The 20,105-nt window shown below is 46.5% G+C and overlaps 1 protein-coding gene across 4 annotated transcripts in view; it reads right to left on the reverse strand.

Annotated features, from left to right (window-relative positions):
• The window catches only part of ZNF148 (zinc finger protein 148), a 166,106-nt gene extending 154,662 nt beyond the window's left edge, over positions 1–11,444 (reverse strand). For 3 of the 4 annotated variants that reach the window (XR_009867791.1, XM_062209184.1, XM_062209170.1), the window contains exon 1: positions 11,245–11,443. The gene's annotated coding sequence lies outside the window, so the exon portion shown is untranslated. Of the gene's footprint in view, positions 1–11,244 lie in introns of all 4 variants that reach the window. The other variant, XM_062209192.1, reaches the window with a different exon arrangement.
• Between the last annotated feature and the right edge of the window lie 8,661 nt (positions 11,445–20,105).

The following is a 20,105-nucleotide window of genomic DNA, read 5'->3' on the forward strand; positions in this document are numbered from 1 at the left end:
GGTAAAGCCCATTGCCTACAGTGCCAGCATCCTATATGGGCACCAGTTCAAATCTCAGCTGCTCCATTTCCAACCGAGCTCTCTGCTATGGCCTGGGAAAGCAAGAGCATATGGCCCAAGTCTTTGGACCTCTGCACCCATGTGGGAGACCTGGAAGAAGCTTCAGGCCCCTGGCTTTGGATCAGCCCAGCTCTGGCCATTGCGGCCTTTTGGGGAATGAACCCATTGATGGACGACTCTCTGATACTCTCTCTCTCTCTCTGCCTCTGCCACTCAGCCTCTCAAATAAATAATCTTTAAAAAAAAAAAAAAACTATCCAATTGTCTAACAATAAACACAATGTAATGTATTTATATGGAATCTCATGCAGTAAAGAAAAAGAAATAAACTACAGCTATACACAGCATAGATAAAATGTTAAGCAAAAGAAACCACATACAGGTGCAAGCGTTTGGTGTGACACTTAAGATGCTACTTGGGACATCCACATCCCCTGTATCAGACTGCCTGGTCATGTCCTGGCTCTTCCACTTCTGATCCAGCTTCCTACTAATGTGCAACCTAGAAGACAACAATGGTGCCAGTACTTGAGCCCCTGCCACCCATGTGGGATATCAGGATGTACTTCCTGGGTCCTAGTTTCAGCCTGGCCCACACCAGGCTGCTGTAGGCATTTGGGGAGTGAACCAGCAGACAGGATTTTTTTTTTTTCTCTGTCTTTCCCTTTCTTTCTGCCACTCTGCCTGCCTTTCAAATAGATAATAATCTTAAAAAAAAAAAAAAAAAAAAAAAGTTCCCTTCAATCTAACCCCACCTCTGTATCAATGTATCACTGTCTCTATTCACATTTAATTCCAGTTTACAAATTTAATCACAACAAAAAAATTGTGTGTGTAACCATTCATGTAACCATCTACTCTAATGTATTCTACTAAACTACCCAAAAAATGGAATCCAATTTCAGCTTGCTGCCATTTGAATCTTTCCATAACTCTAAATTTTTAGTCATCTTTGCAGACGTTCAAGTCTCTCTACCTCCAACTTTATCCCAATTATATATCCCAATCATATCCTCATTTCTGATCTTCCCACCAGCAAATGAATTCAAATCCTTCTCAATTCTCTAGTACCCTCCTAACTGGTCTTTCATCTGCAATCTTACTTACCATTACAATGCCTCAAATTTGTTCAACAGCTACACATTAATGATATTTGTTAACATTCTATATTCATACACTTTAATACTCAAATCCTCACAACCACCCGTTCCAGGAAGGTATAATGATTATCAATTTCCTGATGAGAAAACTGAGATTCACAAAGGAAGTAATTTTCCATAATCAAGAGCAAGTAAACAGAAGGGCCAGAACTAAAACTCAACTTCTGTTTGCTTACTGAGCACAACGTTACATCATATCAAACACAAACTCCTTAGCTTGCCTTTCAAGGCCACCCATTTTCTACCTAACCTCAACTGATTCTTCCTACCTCATATCCTATTATGCCCTAGTCGTGAACTCTCTCTGTTCCAAACTACAAGTTGCAATGAATTATTTAGTTGGTCATGAAGTCAGTTTAGTGGATGACAACCAGGTTTTTTTCCCCCTTCTCTGCCAGCTTTGTTTTCTTTTTAGTCGAACAGAATAGGTAACGTCAAGTGCATTCAACATGGGACAGTTACTGCATTATGAAACTTTCTATTTTACACAGACACATGCATACTCACATTTAAGGTGAAGACTTTATAATTCTTACTGTGGGTCATAATTTAAAAATTAAAAACTGAATCACCATTCCCCATAAATCCTAGGCTTTTCACCACTAAGTCTTTGTTTATGCAAATCTCTGAGGGTGGAATGCTTTCAGAAATGGCTGCCAGTGAGAATCCCACCTATCCCTTCAAAGACTAGCCAAAATTCCACCTATGCAACTCAAATGTAGTCCCAGGATTTGCCTTGGTTGAGTATGTTTTCTACCTTTTGGCTTCAGTCACATTGGATATTTTTCTTATGATATATTTGTGATTACTCTGTAGGTATTTGCACACAAGTCCAGCTCTCTTACTAAAATCTGAATCCCAAAGGATTTATTCCTGACTGCATCTAACAATGCTTTCGCAAGCAATAATTATGCATTACCTGTTAGACAAAGAAAGTCATCCCATCATTTTCTGAAATCTTCAGTTACAAATCAACATAACTGACTTCTACTGTATTCCAAACTTCTGCTCTTATCCTTGAAATAGCCTTAAGATCTTCCTCCTCAAAATAGCCCTTTCGAATAATCCTCTTCACCTTCCATCTTCTCATGCTTTCCTCTAAACACAGACTATCATATTTTAAAAATCTTTTCCTGGGCCGGCGCCGTGGCTCAATAGGCTAATCCTCCGCCTTGCGGTGCCGGCACACCGGGTTCTAGTCCCGGTTGGGGCGCCGGATTCTGTCCCGGTTGCCCCTCTTCCAGGCCAGCTCTCTGCTATGGCCCGGGAGTGCAGTGGAGGATGGCCCAAGTGCTTGGGCCCTGCACCCCATGGGAGACCAGGAGAAGCACCTGGCTCCTGGCTTCGGATCAGCGCGGTGCACCGGCCGCAGCGCGCTACCGCGGCGGCCATTGGAGGGTGAACCAACAGCAAAGGAAGACCTTTCTCTCTCTCTCTCTCTCACTGTCCACTCTGTCAAAAAAATAAATAAACTTTTCCTTCTGTTAAGACGCCTCCTTACCATAGATATCACCTTTCTTTCCCCATGTGCCTACCTTCCACTTCACTCCTGTTTTCTAACATCCATCCTGATAGATCCTATATTTCTTAAACAGACTTTTCCTTCATCTTTTTCTCAACTAGACCTCACTGAATTATTTCAGTTCATTTCTAGTACACATATTTTGTCAGCCCCATTAAATGCTTTGTAGAAAAAGGCAGGTTATGGATAAAATGAAACAGAAAACATACAGATTATTTAGATCTCCTAAATTATCTCAAATACCTTCTCATTCATTCATTTACCCAACAAGCATTATGTCTACTGGACACATGCCTTTAATTCTTGTCTATTTCATTCTGCAATTCAGAAAGCAGTGCTGAGCGAAGGAAAATGCCAGGATAACATGGCCAAGTTGACTCATGCTCTTCACTCACGGAAACCAAGTAACTTGCAGGGTACAGGCTCAGCAAAGGGCACACTGAAAGTTACACTAGACATAGATGGAAATAGACCCACAGCTATTCCAGGGGGCTCAACATCTACCCAAAAAATATGAATTTGAAAAGGAACAAACCAGTAGGAGTAGCTAAAATGCAATAGGCAGAAAGACAAAAATAGATCTAGGCTCTAGGTTCATTCTAGGGCTGCAAGAGAAATTTGGAGCCATTTAGTTCTTCTCTGAGATCCCTAAGGACTTCTTTCAAATATCTAGCTAAAACATGGTTCACTTAAATCCTTCCCCCCAACCCAAACTTTAACTAATCTTCATTTCTCCATTTCCTGAATTCCTATATCACATATGATCTGTAAAACCCACTTGTGAACTTAATCATAAACTATCTTGTCTCAAGGTAACGAAACTGTTAACATTACCAAAATTTGTTTACATATTCAAATCAGTGTGGTCCTTTCTAAATAAGTTATCTTGGGAGGCTATCACTCACTCATTTATTCACTCCATCCATCAACCATACAATGCACTCCATCCACATTTATCTAGTGCCTAACTACAGGTGAAGAAGCTATCACTAACCTTCAAAATATTTCTAACTTCCTCTTCCCGAGTGCTTTCGAAAATCAGTTTAATAAGTTAACCAAGAGAATCATTCTCAGGGCCTCACTGTGGCACAGTAGGCTAAGCCTCTGCCTGTGGTGATGGGCGCCAGTTCATGTCCGACTGCTCCACTTAGAAGCCAGCTCTCTGTTATGGCCTAGGGAAGCAGAACAAGATGGCCCAAGTCCTTGGGCCCCTGCACCCGTGTGGGAAGACCCAGAGGAAGCTCCTGGCTCCTGATCAGCACAGCTCCAGGCATTGAGGCCAATTGGGGAGTGAACCAGCAGATGGAGGATCGATCTCTCTCTCTCTCTCTGCCTCTCCTTCTCTCTGTGTGTAACTCTTTCAAATAAATAAATAAATAAAAGAAAGTAACTACTGGGCCAGCATTGCTGAGCAGCGGGTGAAAAGCACCACCTATGACACCAGCTTTCCATAGAGCACTGGTTGGAGCCCTGGCTGCCCCACTTCCAATAGAACTCCCTGCTAACGTGCATGAGAAAGCAGCAGATGGCCCAAATCCTTGGGCCCCTGCTACCCATAAGGAGTTCCAGGCTTCTCGCTTCCTCCTGGCCCAGCACTGTCTCTTGCTCTCTCCTTCTCACTCTGTAACTCTGCCATTTAAATAAATAAATCCTTCAATTAAAAAAAAAAAGGAAATGAAAATATTAAAATATTAAGTCATCTGGAGATAAGAAGATACTTTGGTATTTGGGTTTTTTTAAATAAATTTTCTAAAATCTTACACTGTTACTAAATTATTTCCCAACTGTCTCCCCAAAAGAATGTAAAACACTGGGGGAGGCCAAAGAGGTGGGTACAATGGCTGTCTGGGGACACCCATATCCCATATTGGAATGCCCGTGTTCCAGTTCCGACTCTGCAGCTGATTCCAGTTTCCTGTTAATACACATCTTAGGAGATGGCAGGTAATGACCCAAGTACTTTGATCCATTTAACCCAGGTGGGAGTCCTGGACTACGTTCCTAGCTCCTGGCTTCAGCCTGGCCCAGCACAGGTTGTTGAGGGAATTTGGGGAGTGAACCAGTGGTTGGAAGATGTCTACTTCTCTATCTGCCTTTCAAACAAGTAATTTTTTAAAGATTTATTTATTTATTTGAAAGAGTTACAGAGAGGTAGAGACAGAGCGAAGTCTTCCATCCGCTGGTTCACTCCCCAAATAGCACCAAACGGCCCCAAAGCCAGAAGCCAGGAGCTTCTTCCAGGTCTCCCACATGGGTGCAGGGGCCATCCTCTGCTGTTTTCCCAGCCGCATTAGTAGGGAGCTAGATGGGAAATGGAGCAGCCGGGACTCAAACCGGCATTCATATGGGATGCTGGCGCCACAGGCCGTGGCTTTAATCTGCTGTACCACCGCACCAGCCCCCAAAATAAATTTTTTTTAAAGATTTATTTATCAGGGCCAGTGCTGAGACGTAGCAGGTAAAGCCACTGCCTGCAGTGCCAGCATCACATATGGGCGCTGGTTCGTGTCACGGCTGCTACACTTCCAATCCAGCTGTTATGGCCTGGGAAAGCAGTAGGAGCTGACCCAAGTCCTTGGGTCCCTGCACCCATGTGGGAGTCCTGGAAGAAGCTCCTGGCTCCTGGCTTTGGATCGGCACAGCTCCAGCCATTGCAGCCATCTGGAGAGTGAATCAGAGGATGGAAGACCTCTCTTCTCTCTCTCTGCCTCTCCTTCTCGCTCTGTGTAACTCTTTCAAATAAATAAATAAATCTTAAAAAAATGATTTATTTATTCCTTGAAAGACATAGTTTCAGAGAGAGAGGAGAGACAGAGAGGTCTTCCGTCTCCTGGTTCACTCCCCAAAAATGGCCACAATGCCAGGGCTGGGCCAGGATGAAGCCAGGAGCCAGGAGTTCCCTCCATGTCTCCCATGTGCATGCAGGAGCCCAAGGATTTGGGACACCTTCTGTGGCTTTCCCAGGTGCATTAGCAGGGAGCTAGATGGGAAGTGGAGCTGCTGGAACTTGAACCAGCAGCCATACGGGATGTCGGCACTGCAGGCCATGGCTTCAACCCACTGCACCACAGCGATGGCCTCTAAACAAATAATTTCTTTAAAGGAATAAAAATTCCTCAAAGGAAGAAACTTCATCTAATCTCTTTCATTATCCTAAAAATGAATCAAATCAGATTATTTTTTGTCTTCAGGTTTATTTTATATATTTGATGGGGCCGTTGCTTTGGCGTAGTGGGTTAAAGCCCCAGCCTGCAGCACCAGCATCCCATAAGGCCACTGATTCAAGTCAAGGCTACTCCATTTCCTATCCAGCTCCCTGCTAATGCACCCGGGAACGCAGCAGAGGATGGCCAAGTGCTTGGCCCCTGCATCCACATGGGAGACCCGGAAAAAGCTCCTGGCTTTGGCCTGGCCCAGCCCTGGTCATTGTGGCCATTTGGAGAATGAACCAGCAGATGGAAGACCTCTCTCTCTCTCTCTCTCTCTCTCTGTCATTCTGCCTTTCAAATAAATATTTTAAAAAATATATATTTTATTTATTTGAAAGGTAGAGTAACAGAGAGAAAGGGAGAGGCAGAGAGACAAATATATTTCATTCACTGGTTTACTCCCTAAATGGAGGCAAAAGGTCATCTAGGGCTGGGCCAGGCTGAAGCCAGGAGCCTGAAACACTACCTGGGTCTCTCATGTGAGTGGCAGTATGCACACAAGCACCTGGGCCATCCTCTCCGGCTTTCCCAGGCATATTAGCAGGAAGCTGGATCTAAAGCTCAGGAGCTGGTTCTCAAACCAGCACTCTAATATGAGCCTGCAGCGTCAAGGGCAGAGGCTTCACCCAATGGACCACAACACTGAGCCCCCAGACAATTCTTAAATAGCTAAAAAGCTTTAAACAGTCATTTATGCCTGAGGTAAGAAAACGCAAATTATACAACAGCCTTTTCCAGAACAGATCTACTCCAGATTGGGGGGGGGGGGGGCAGGGGGAGGTTGCATTGTGGCATTAAACTGCCTGCCTGCTGCTCACCCCACTTCAGATCCAACTCCCTGCTAATGCGCCCAGGAGAGCAGTGGAGTTTGGCTCAAGCACTTGGGGCCCTGCTGTGGCGTGGGACACCCAGATGAAGCTCCTGGCTTTGTCCTGGCCCAGCTCCAGTCGTTGCAGCCATTCAGTGAATGAACCAACAGATGAAAAATATCTTTCTCTCTCTCTCTCTGTAACCCTGCCTTTCAAGTAAGTAAAAATAAATCTTGAAAAAAATAAACTCGAGGCTGACTCTGTAGCATAGTGGGTAAAGCTGCCGCCGGCAGTGCTAGCATCCCATAAGAGCAACAGTTCGAATCCCGGTTGCTCCACTTCCAATCCAGCTCTCTGCTGTGGCCTGGAAAAGCAGTGGGCTTCTGCACCCATGTGGAAGACCTGGAAGAAGCTCCTGGCTCCTGGCTTCAGTCTGGCCCAAAACTGGTCATTGTGGCTATTCAGAGAGTGAACCAGCGGATGGAAGACTTCTCTCTCTCTCTCTGTCTCTCTCTGCTTCTGCCTCTCTGTAACTCTGCCTTTCAAATAAACAAATAAATCTTTAAAAATAATAATAATGAAATGAAACAAACTCCCCACGGATTACAAGAGATCCTTTGACAGCACCCCTGTAACATTTTTTGCAGCACTGTTACCATTCCACTCTAATCCATTCTGTCTTCTTCCCATAAATCTAAGCATCTTCCCAGCCATCCCTGCTGCCCTTCACTCTCCCACACTGACACATACATAATTTTGTCTACATACCCTTCCACAGAGCTCTGCAACTGCATACAGTACCCATATAAGCAGTGAACACTACTTTCTACCAGTCATTCAACAGGTATTTAGTAAGCACTTAAGAGTCAAGCTGGTGTGAATTCCCCCAGAGATTAAACAAGCCTGGGCTCTAGAGCAGGTTACAACCGAGTCATCATCTGCAAAACAAAGCGAGTAATTCTCCAGAGCAAGGGAACACAAAATTTAGCAGTGGTAAGTGAAGGTGAGGAAGGAGCTCCAGGGACACCCGTTAAAGACGACTTCCTAAAAGAATGGAGCAGGAAGCATTCTATCCTCCCTGTGGCCACCATGCACTTGCACCCTAGACACAGACTTCAGACACGAATACTCTGTGGCCCTACTCTAATGTATAGACAGCACACCGTGTTTTCCGCCACACTCCCAACATATTAGTGACTTACATATGCTAATTCCTTCTATCTGCCACAAATCTCAATCTTACCACCACAAGGGAAATCTTCACACCAACCACATCCAAATGCCCTCTTCCTTCAGCCTCCCCCCAAAATTTTCACCCCCTCTGTCCTTCATCCCTCCTCCTCCTCCTTCTCCCCTCCTTACATTTCCCATCCCTTGCTCCCCTCTAAACAAACAAAAACAAAACCCTGTCCACGCTCATCCATTCCTCCCTAAAAACCTAACAACTGCCATTGAAGCCTGAGAACTACCGCACTTCCAGAGTCCACACACAAACTGCACAGGGCTGCAGACTGCAGCCCGGAACTGACTCCAGGACCAACAACTCACCGCTGCAAAGCAACTCCGCCTCATCAACCAGCAAGAGAGCGGCACACAAGCTGCCTCCTGGCAGGCCCACCCACACTGCCGCTGACCACCTCCCCAGGACCTTCAGCCTGGCTTTAAATGCTCCCTTTAGTTCAGGAAAGCTAGTCCTACTCTAAGCCCTCACCTAGTGCAGTAGGGAGCTGAGGAGATACAGCCTAGCATTTTCAGCTCTTAAAAATCAAAGTTGGAGTGGGCATTTAGCCTAGGGGTTCAGCAGCAGCTTGGGATGCCCAAAGCCCATGTGGGAGTGTCTGGGGTCAAGTCCTGGCTCTGAGGCCAGTTCCGAACTGCTGCCACTGCACACCCTAAGAGGCAGCAGGTGAGTAGCTGGGACCCAACCACCACATGGGAGACCTGGACTGAGCTCCTAGCTCCTGACTTCATGCTGGGTATTTAGGGGGTGAACAAACAGGTGGGAGCTCTGTCTCTCTCAACAAATCTTTTTTTTAAAAAACAGATAAAAGCAAGGTTTTAAGTACACTAGTCAAAGATGCAAAGACCTAAAATGGTAACTATCAAAGGTCAGAAAGAAGGGGACAATGTCAGTGACACAAACCCTTTTCAGTCATCCAAGTCTTCTGACTCCTTGACAAAGTCGTTGTGATAAATGCGGAAATGACAGTCAATACCTACTACTAGGAGACCTGGAGAAGAGTGTGAGAACTACCAGCACAAATGCTTACAAGTAGGAAAGGCAGACCATCAGAGAGATCAGACAGGCCTACTGCTTTTCTTCATATGCCCCCTCAGAACACCTCTGTGAAAATTACACACACGGATTATTTCACAACTTAAAAGAGGAGGCACACGGAGGTGACTTATACTTAGAAAAATTAAAAGAACAGCTAACACACAGTGCTGGCGAGGGGGTAGGGAAGACAAACTGGCCCTCTCATACTATGATAATAAAAATGGGCAAATCATACTCAGTACTATGTTACACAACGAAGTCCTTTACAAGAGTGAGTAAAACCAAATGCACTGACACACAAAGTTTTCTAAGTCTTTTTAATAATAACCTTGGATTATTTCTATAAGAAAATTTGTAATTAAAAAAAAAGCCCCTCTCCACTCTCAAGCTAAATTATCACCTCTTTTTAGACATACTTACTAAAGGAATAAATAATTGAATTTTCCCTTCCTCTCCAAAATTCCTTCCATCTCTCTCATTAATCTCTTCCCCCTCCAGTTCCATAAAAATAGCCTTCACACTTAACTGCACACCAGCCTGGTGCCCTCTCTTCAGTTGAAGAAATAGTACAATGTACTGTGCACGTACAGTTTTTTCTTAACAAAAGGTGTCTTAGCCCGGAGGTCCCTCTTGGAAACAGTGGCTGGTGTAACTGCAACAAATCTAAAAGAGGTTGGTTCACTTCCTGATAAAGAGATGCTAATCCTCCCTCCAACCTGGCTCTAGAATTATCCAGTCCCTACAGGTTCCTCCACATCTCATGACAACCAAACCTGACCTCCCTGCAACCTAAGATCAAAACGGATATTCTAGATCCTCCATCCTGCGGGCCCACATCTTCCATACCATCACGGCTCAGCGAGAGAGCACATCAGGAACAGTGAATGGCCAAAGATCCCCACCCCCGAAAAGCCCCGGCGGTTCAGGCCCAATTCAGTCAAGCAGACGGATTGGAGCTACACACGGAGCCTCCCAAGAAGGGTCACCACGCATGGACTCCCCTGAACGTTAATTAGAATCTTGTGCGCCGCGATGCAGGCTGAATAATATGGCACCAGTCCTCCTGGACCAGAGAAGCCGGGCAGTGGAGAAAACTTCCACTGTGGCGCTCGCCACGACACGGTTCACCCAGGCTCTGCGAAATGACAGGACTTCAAATTCGCTGAAATCTAAAGCCCACGGCCAAGACAGACTCGTCCTAGGCTAGTCCCTTTCTCAAGGTCTGTGTGGGAGGTTCTCCTGCTCATTGGTGCGGGTCTAAAATGTCTCAGACCAAACTACAGAGGAGGGTCTAATTGTCAGTGACCCCAACCACAGCCCGGATCCACACTTACCAGATGTCTACTGAAGAGCCCAAACAGGTTCGAAACTAGGCCATCGTGGCCCATCTGGAATAGCTCTTTAGTCCTTGGGCCAACGTTTATTAATTATACTACATCTGTCTATTCTATTATGCATTCCCCGCATCCTCTCTACTACTGAGCAGCTCCTCTTGCCTCAAACGCGAGCCTTTCTATTCACAGAAACTCCTATCCCCCTCCGCTGCTTCCCCCAGAATCGCTTCAGGTCTCTCCGTAACGAAATACCCAACGATTGTGCACAATGAACACCCCCCCAGAATCCTCGGGACTCCTCCACAGCCGCCCCCTGCATTCCTCCACCTATCCGGCATCTTTCCCCGGGCCTCTCTCCCCGCTCGCACACTCCCACTAGGTTTCCTGCAAGCATTCCCTTTTCTCCAACCCCTGCCCTTCCCTACTTCCAAAGAGCTCACTCCGGCAGCAACAGGGACTGAGGCCTGCAGTCCATAAAGCACTGCACCAGGCACGGTGGACAGAGCCCTGCTGTCCCCCCGGCCTCTTCCCACCCACACCCTGCACCCCCGGGCCTCCCCGTGCAAGCACCCCATCTCCTCCCCGACCTCTGACACCCTCCTCGGGCCTCCGAGGCCGCCTTCTCGCCTCCGCCACCCCCGTCATTCTCCGTCCTCAACCCCCCAACCCACCCTCGGCGCCCTGCTTCCTCCCGTGCCCCGGCCGGCGCCCGCGTTTCCCTCGGCCTCGCCGGCCCCCGGCCACCCCCCGCCTCGCCGCGGCTCGCTCCCCCCGGGGTCAGGCCGTTACCGCCGCGCGCTCCCCCCGCGCGCCGCCCCCTCCCCCTCCCTCGCCCTCCCCCGGGCCCGGGCCTGCCAGGCCGAGCGCTTTACCGCGGGCGGGCGGGCGCCGAGTCGCGCGGTCCCCGACTGCAGGCGGCGGCAGCTCCAACCTTCCTAGGGGCCAGGAGAGGAGGGGAAGGGGGGAGGGGGGAGAACTTTTGCGGTGGCAGCTTCGGCTACAGCTCCCACCCCTGCGCCTTTCTCCTCTTCCTCCCCCTCCTCCTCCTCCTCCTCTTCCTCCTTCTCTTCCTCCTCCCAGAGCAGTCGAGAGGCAGACATGCCGCGGCTAGAGCGCCGCCGCGGTCGCCGCCACTGCCGGCGCGGTGCATTGTGGGAAGCCCCGCACACGGGAAGCGCTCCGCGGCGCCCGCCCTCCGCCTGGCGCAGCGACCTGGCTGGGACGACCCAGCGTGGCTGCGATTCCGGCGCCTGCGTGTCACCGGACCAGCGTGGCCGGGGAAGCTGGCCCCGAGCCCGCGGCGCCCCCAGGCTGGGCCCGGGAGGGAAGCGATTTGGACAGGATCGGAATTGAGGAGACCTCTGAGGAGGTTATCGCCGCCTTCAGCCTTCAGTCTGTAACCCCGGACCGAGAGAAGCGGAGGACTCGGGGGTCGGGAGCGTCTCCGGCCGCTGTAGAGGGGAGGGGCGGGAACGTAGGTGAAAAGTTACCAGCCAGAATTTGTGGGCTTTCGGCGTATTCTCTCTTACCTAGCCCGCCCTCCCCTTCCCGCTACGCCGCCGTTTCCGAACGGTGCTGCTCCTCGCCCTTGAAACTGACAAACTCTCTTAGTGTCTGCGCACTGAGGTGCAGGCTGTCAGCGTAGACAAAAGATCTGGAGACGCGGGCCCGGACTCCGCGAGGCCGGGCCTTAGGGGAGTGAGTACGTCCTGCTCAGGTCTCCCGGAGCCCGCACCTTTCTCTGTATTGCAGCGAAGGCTGCGTAATGGAGTGGAGAGGAGCTGGGACCGCACAGGTGTCTTGTCCTTTAGGGACCCTGTAAGTGACCGTGGCCACATCCTGACCTCAGGGGTGCCTTCATTCAGCTAACATGTATGGGCTGCCCCGAGGTGCTTGTGTGCATACTGCGATGGTTTACAATTACTCATCTTTGTGTCCCCGCCCCAGCACAAGGTCAGCCGTGTAACATATGAGATGCTCGGGGAATGCTGAGTAGATGGTGAGCCTCAGGAGCCCGACATGGCGTGAGACATCTTCAGGATGATCTGAAGACCTTATGTGGCACCTCTCGGAGGTACTTGGACGTAACCTCTGAGGGGAGAGAGAGAAAGGGACGGGCATTAAATATCTAGCCATTTCTGGAGTTCTCCTTCCCTTGTCCACACCCACCCTCCCACCCCTTGCCTACCGACTGTTCATTTTAGTAGTGCTTTTTGGCGAAACTCCCAACTCCCGCATTAAGCACTTGTGATGACACTGAATTAGATTAGTGTCTGCAAGGTTAATGTTCCCTCGGGCATTAACCTTAGTAAATTGTGATGCCTGTTTAGAAATAGCTGAGGCCCAAAGGTTCAGCTTAATTTAGACACAGGTAACTAAGAAGAGCAAGGATAAGGCACAGCTCCACAATCAACTCTCCATGTGCTTCCTCCACTAAGAAGCATAAATTTTAATAAGATGACAGTGCATATTCTGAATGCTAATTGCAACCAAACAGTGATATAAGCTAGAGCAGGGTACAGTTATCTGGAGGACAGCCTTCTGGCAACTTCCAGCATCTGCAATGGCATCAAATTCAGATGTTAAAAAAAAAAATACCTCTGGCAGCAAAGTAACAGACTCTTAGTACTAGGCAGGGGGAAACTAGTAACGAGAGCTGAAGGCCTAGAGATTACACCCAATGGGCCAAGATTGATTGTTCTGCCTTTAGTAAGACTGTTCTCTACTCAGCAATGTCACCAAGAATAGAGAAAGAGCTGTCTCAAATGGGCAGAAGAAAGAGCACTGTCATGACACCAGAAGTGATGGTGAGGCCTTTTGTAGGTTAACCTGGAAACATTTCTCAGCCCCAACCTGCCTCTCCACGCACCTCTTGCCCACCTCCCGCAAACACCAGCCCTACACGTTCAGCCTACTTTCCATTTTATTTTTTTGAAAAAAAAATTTTCATTTTGAAATAAAGATTGGAAAGAAGTTGCAAAAATAGTACAGAGTCCAATTTACCCTTCCCCCAGCTTCCCCCAATGGTGATATCTTAGAAAGCTCTAAAAGACTCCAAACCAAGAAATGAAAAACAGTACATAAACTACTGTTAACTAGACTCCGGAACTTACTACTTACCGGTTTTTTTTAACCTGCATGTTTGTTTGTGTTTGTATGTGTTCAGTGCAACTTTAGCTCATGAATAGATCCATGTAACCACTCCAACAATGAAGCCCTAGAACTGTTAGACCCTCACAGAACTCCCTCATGCCTCCCTTGTAGTAACAAATCCCCCCCTGTCTACCAGCAAACATTAATCTGGTCTACACCTCTGCAGTTTTCAGAAGTGCAGTGTGTAACCTTTCTCCCTCAACATAATGCACTCTGAGTTTCTTTCATGTTGTGGAACTTATCAAATGTTCATTTGTGTTCTGCTGAGTAGTACTCCACTGTGTGGATATACCAGAACTTGTTCATCCATTCCCCAGATGTGGTATATTTCTGTTGTTTGTAGGTTTTCTTGAAATTACAAATTAAAACTGCTAGGAACATTTGTATCGTGGTTTTGTGTGAACTTAAATTTTCATTTCTCTGGGATAAATGCCTAGGAGTATGATTGATGGGTCATATGGTAAGTGCATGTTTAGTTGTTTTTAGAAACTGCCATACTGTTTTCCAGAGTGTATCATTTTACATTCCCACCAGCAATGTATGAGAGATCCAGTTTCTCTCCACCACAACCCCTGCCAGCATTATCACTGGTTGTTTTTTTTTCTTTTTAATTTTTGATATATAGTCTTTCTGTATCAGCCAATTCAATCAGCTGCAGATAGAAAAAGTCATTTAAAAATGTGTCTAGGGGGCTGGTGTTTGGTCTGGCAGTGAAAATGCTGGCTAGGATGCCCACATCCCACATTGAAGTGCCTGGGTTTGAGTCCCAGTTCCTGGTACCAATTCCAGGTTCCCACTGATGCAGACCATGGGAGGAGGCAACAGATGATGGCTTGAGTACTTGGGTCCCTGCCACCTACATGGGAGACTTGATTAAGTTGGAGGCTCCCAGCCTCAGCCCAGAACCAGCCATTTGAGCATTTGTGAAGTGAATCAGAAGGTGGGAGCATTCTTTCTCTTTCTCTCAAATGAAAAAATAGTCTATAGAGAATATATACAAATATTTTTCTTGTCATTTTCCCTACGCAATACAGTAAAACAACTATTTCTGTAACATTTACATTGTATTAGATACTATAAGTAAACTAGAGATGATGTATACAGGAGGATTACATAGTCTATATGCAAATAGAACACTATTTTATTATGTAAGAGATGAGCATCCAAGGATGTTGGCATCCGTGGGGAGCTCTGGCACAAACCTCCCATGGGTACCAGGGATGAGTTTGCTGGGTTCTAACACTAGCAAGGGGGTAGCCATTCAGTCTAGTGCTTAAGAAACCCCGGTCCCACATTGCAGGATCTGGATTCAAGTCCCAGCTCCAGCTACTGGTTTCAGCTTCCTGCCAGTGCAGACACTGCAGGCAGCAGTGATGGCTCAAGTGAGTTTTTGCCATTCATGGGTGAGACTTACTGCATTCCTGGCTCCCAGATTTGGTAGTTGTAGACATCTCAGGGGTGAGCCAGTAGATGGAGGAGTTCTCTCTATTCCCCTCCCTCAGCCTCTCAAATAATTTAAAAATGAATTAGACTCTTCTCTCTGTCTCTCTCTCACTCACTATCCACTCTGCCTGTCAAAAAAAAAAATGAATTAGACTCTTTCCTACTTAGAATAGGGAGTACAGGCAAATTCTTCAGTCTGGAAGAATAAATAGTCTTCCACCTCTCAGGAACATCCAAGGGACGTGGGTACTAGGTTGCACTGAAGTCAATCAGCCATGAGATAACCTGATTTGGAGAGATCTGGGGAAGATGGGTGAAGCTCAGGATATGCAAGAACATGAAATGGGAAAAAAATGAGACCTTAGAGCAAGATGATGGCATTGAGGAAGGAAAAAATACATGAAAATAAAGCAGCGTGAGAACAATATTTGTTAATATCTAGAGGTTAGTTTCATGAATACATCCACAGGCTGTGCAGCTGAAACATCATGGGTTTGAATGCTAACTGCACCACTTACTGGCTTCACAGTCCTGGTCACTCAACTTCTCTGAGCTAGGATGAGCATTGTGGTACAGTGGGTTAAAACGCACCTGCAACACCAGCAACCCATAAGGGAGCTGGTTCAAGTCCTACCTATTCTGCTCCTGATCTAGCTCCCTGCTAATCTGCCTGGGAAAGCAGTGGAAAATAACTGAAGCGCTAGGGCCCTTAGTCTCTGCCTAAATGACTTTACAAGACTGAAGAAATTGGTCTGTTGTAAAGTTGCTTGCTGCTTGTTATCCAAGTGCCTGCTTCTTCTTTCCCAAAGACAAGTTGTTCTGTTTGTTTGTTTAAAGACTTGTTTATTTATTTGAAAGGCAAAGTTACAAAGAGAAAGAAGGAGAGACAGAGAGAGAGAGAGTGATCTTTCATCTGCTGCTTCACTCACTGCAACAGCCAGCACTGGGCCAGGCTGAAGCCAGGAGCCAGGGGCCATCCTCCGCTGCTTTCCCAGGCTCATTAGCAGGAAGCTGGATCCAAAGTGGAGCAGCCAGGACTCAAGCTGGTACCCATATGGCTCAGCAGGTTAAAGTCCTGGCCTGCATTGCCCCCCGCCCAAAGACAACTTAACTACTCTTACCTGTGGATTTCCATAAAATAGAAGTAATGGTAATTGGGAATTTTTATTATTCTAAAGCTTTCAAAGATTTCACACATTTGTTTATTGCCAAAATAGTATAATATAATGCAGAAATGAACTTTTTCTTATTTTTACTATCATCTTCAGATGATTTAAATTAAAAAGCATGCCAGAATTTGGGATTTATCAAAACATTTTAAAACTACTCTGTCACTAAATAATCATGTAGATCAACCCAGAAAAGTGATTAGTTTCCAAAAAAATGACTATCTTCCTACCTGCCAATTTCCACTTTAAATGTTCTTTTTTTTTTTTTTAAGATTTATTTTATTTATTTGAAAGACAGTTACAGAGAGAGGTAGAGACAGAGAGAGAGGTCTTCCATCTGCTGGTTTACTCCCCAGATGGCCGCAACGGTCGGAGCTATGCCGATCCAAAACCAGGAGCCAGGAGCTTCCTCCAGGTGCAGGGCCCCAAGGACTTGGGCCATCTTGTACTGCATTCCCAGGCCACAGCAGAGAGCTGGATCAGAAGTGGAGCAGCTGAAACTCGAACCAGCACCCATATGGGATGCTGGCACTCCAGGCGGCAGCTTTACCCGCTACACAACAGCACCGGCCCCACTTTAATATTCACTTAAAGCCCACATTCAAAGGAAAGGCATTTACCTGGTGGTTAGAACGCCCTCATCTTATCCTGGAGTACCTGGATTTGATACCCAGCTCTGGCTCCTGTCTCCAGCTTCCTGCTAACAAGGACCCTGGGAAGCATCAGGTAATGGCTCAAGTAGTTGGGTCTCTGCAACCTAAGTAAGACCTGGAATGCATTCCCAGCTCCTGACTTCCAGCTCCCCAGACGTTGTGGGCATTTGGGGAGTGAGCCAGCAAATGGGAGTGTTTGCACATCTCTCTCTCTATATATATATCTCTATCCCCTCCCCCAACACCTTGCCTCTCAAATAATTAAATAAAAATAAAACACCCATGTTCAAGGCATTATAAAAGGCACCACAAAAGGAGAAAAAGAGGTACTGGGTTGCTCTAGTCCATCAGCTGTGAGATAAGTGGTTTGCAGGATCCAAGCAAAGCAAAGAAAGGTCAACTATGAAAGGACACAAGAATGAAGTGTTGGGGCTGGAGTTGTGGCATAGAGGATAAAGCCTGCAACATTGGCATCCCATATGGGTGCCGGTTCGAGTCCCGGCTATTCCACTTCCAAAACAGCTCCTTGCTAATGTGCCTGGGAAAGCATCAGAAGATGCCCTAAGTCCTTGTGTCCCTGCCACCCACCCATATAGAATAACTGGAAGAAGTTCATGGCTCCTGGCTTAGGTCTAGTCCAGTCCTTATCATTGCAGCCATTTGGGGAGTGAACCAGCAGATGAAAGACCTCTCTCTCTCTCTGTAACTGTGCCTTTCAAACAAATAAATAAATCTTTCGGTTTTTTTTTTCCTTTAAATAAATAAATCTTAAAAGATAAAAAATTACTAGAGATGTTTTTTAAAAATGAAGTGTTGAGGCTGAGGCTATTTGCCTTTTTCACTCACTAATTCATTTTTCATGAACACAATCACTTTCCTAAATTAAATTATGTGGCTATATAAGAACATAAGGGCTGGGGTTCGAAAAAGACAAGAATGTGGGATAGCTCATGAGACGCTCTTAGACAAGAGGAGGAGAAAACCAAAAGGTGACCTAACTTAACAGAACGCGCTGGGGAACACAGGAAGTCATGAGTGCTTTGGGTTCCCACACTAACAGGACCTCCAGGTCACTGCATCATTCTAATACCAAAACAATACTCCCCATGTTGGTTATATATCTAAAACTTACAGGCAAAATTCTATACAAATATCAAACAGTATACAGGACTTTCACACAAAGGAGTGTTTATCTCCTGGTAATTAAAGAAAGTATAAGCTTTGAGGCAAGTCCTTTCCAACACATACCCACTCATACACCTTGAAATGATTGTAGGGGCCGGCGCTGTGGTGTAGTGGGTAAAGCCGCACCTGCAGTGCCGGCATCCCACATAGGGGCCAGTTCAAAACCCAGCCACTCCATTTCTGATCCAGCTCTCTGCTATGCATTGGGAAAGCAGTAGAAAATGGCCCAAGTCTTTGGGCCCCTGCACCCATGTGGGAGACCTGGAAGAAGTTCCTGGCTCCTGGTTTCAGATCAGCCCAGCTCTGGCTGTTGCAACCATTTGGGGAGTGAACCATAGGATGGATGGTCTCTCTCTGCCTCTGCCTCTGCCTGTCCATAACTCTGCCTTCCAAATAAATAAATATAAAAAAAGAAATGATTGCAGAATAACCCTCCACATTCCACAAATAAAATAGAAGCAAGTGAGGTTGAAGAGCAAGTACAAGTTGAACATCAAGTGGAAGTGATCCACAGCCGTAGCCATGAAATAAATGATAGCATCAGTGATAAACCAGATAGCTTTCTGGTGGGAGGAGGCTGTTTTACTTTTTCTTCCACTAACTGGTATTTCCTAAGGTCAACCATTGTGTACTTTCTCAAAGATTATGCAGCTACATAAGCATCATTCTTCCTTTAATAAAAAAAAAAAAAGTTGGGGGAAGGTGAAGGACAGCTCATAATCAGCTGATGGGGTTCTGTTTTAAGATAAATTTCAGGCCGGCGCCGTGGCTCAACAGGCTAATCCTCCGCCTTGCGGCGCCGGCACACCGGGTTCTAGTCCCGGTTGGGGCACCGATCCTGTCCCGGTTGCCCCTCTTCCAGGCCAGCTCTCTGCTGTGGCCAGGGAGTGCAGTGGAGGATGGCCCAAGTCCTTGGGTCCTGCACCCCAGGGGAGACCAGGAGAAGCACCTGGCTCCTGCCATCGGAACAGCGCGGTGCGCCGGCCGCAGCGCGCTACCGCGGCGGCCATTGGAGGGTGAACCAACGGCAAAAGGAAGACCTTTCTAACTGTCTCTCTCTCACTGTCCACTCTGCCTGTCAAAAATAAAAATAAAAAAAAAAGATAAATTTCAGTGTCACTGCTGAAGTCATTATCCACCTAGCCTCAGGCCACATATCTTCTGTCTGCATGTGTCCACCCCTGCATGTGTCCCTCTACCACGGACAGATATGACACCCAAACAACTGCTGTCCGGAGTCCCAAGTCAGAAAAGATGGCTCATATTTTCATATTTAGGGCATTTTATTTAAGAAGACATGGACAGGTGTTATAAAAGTTTCTTTCTTTTTGTTTTTTAATGTCTTGATGTTTACAAAATTAATCAGCTATGTGGAAGCTCCATTTATGCCCATTTATCTTCAATTATCCCCGAAATAGAAGTATTAAAGAAAAGAAGTTTTGAGCACAATACAGTTCATGCAAAGCCTTCATTATATACCCCTGTGACACACATTCTTATCTGAAACATTGTAATCATGGTCATAAAAATCACATGCATTGTTTTCCAGAAACTTAGAAAAGGGAGAAAATAGTTTCAAAATCTGAAAGCACAGTAATAATAACATGCTCTCTAGTGACAACACATGTGAGATATGGTTTTAATATTAACTCAATGCTTAGAATGTAGTTTATGGCTACTGTACAACAAAAAAGGAAAACACATTCAGGTACACACCCCACCATGCTGTGGCTTGTTTAAGGCGGGACCAGAAGTCTCTTAAGTCACAGATACACATGTTGACCTCATTTCTGATCTCTTCTTGGGCAGAGAGGGGAGGATAATGTCACACAGAGAAAAGACACGTTATTTAAGACTGTCCCTCAAAGTTTTAAAGTTTACTTTATCTTCATTTATTTATTTATGGAGAGACAGCCTGAGCGCTGCCATCCCATGATTCACTCCCTACATATCTGTAACTGCCAAGGTTGGGCTGGTTGAAGCCAGGAGCTGGGAAGGCAATCCACGTCTCTCATGCTGTGGCAGGAACCCAGTTACTCGTGTCATCATGGCTGCCTCCTAGGGTCTCCAATGGCAGAAAGCTGGATCAGGACTATAGTTGGGAATTGAACCCAGGCACTACAATATATG

Source organism: Lepus europaeus, chromosome 2, assembly GCF_033115175.1.
Source record: "Lepus europaeus isolate LE1 chromosome 2, mLepTim1.pri, whole genome shotgun sequence".
NCBI lineage: Eukaryota > Metazoa > Chordata > Mammalia > Lagomorpha > Leporidae > Lepus > Lepus europaeus.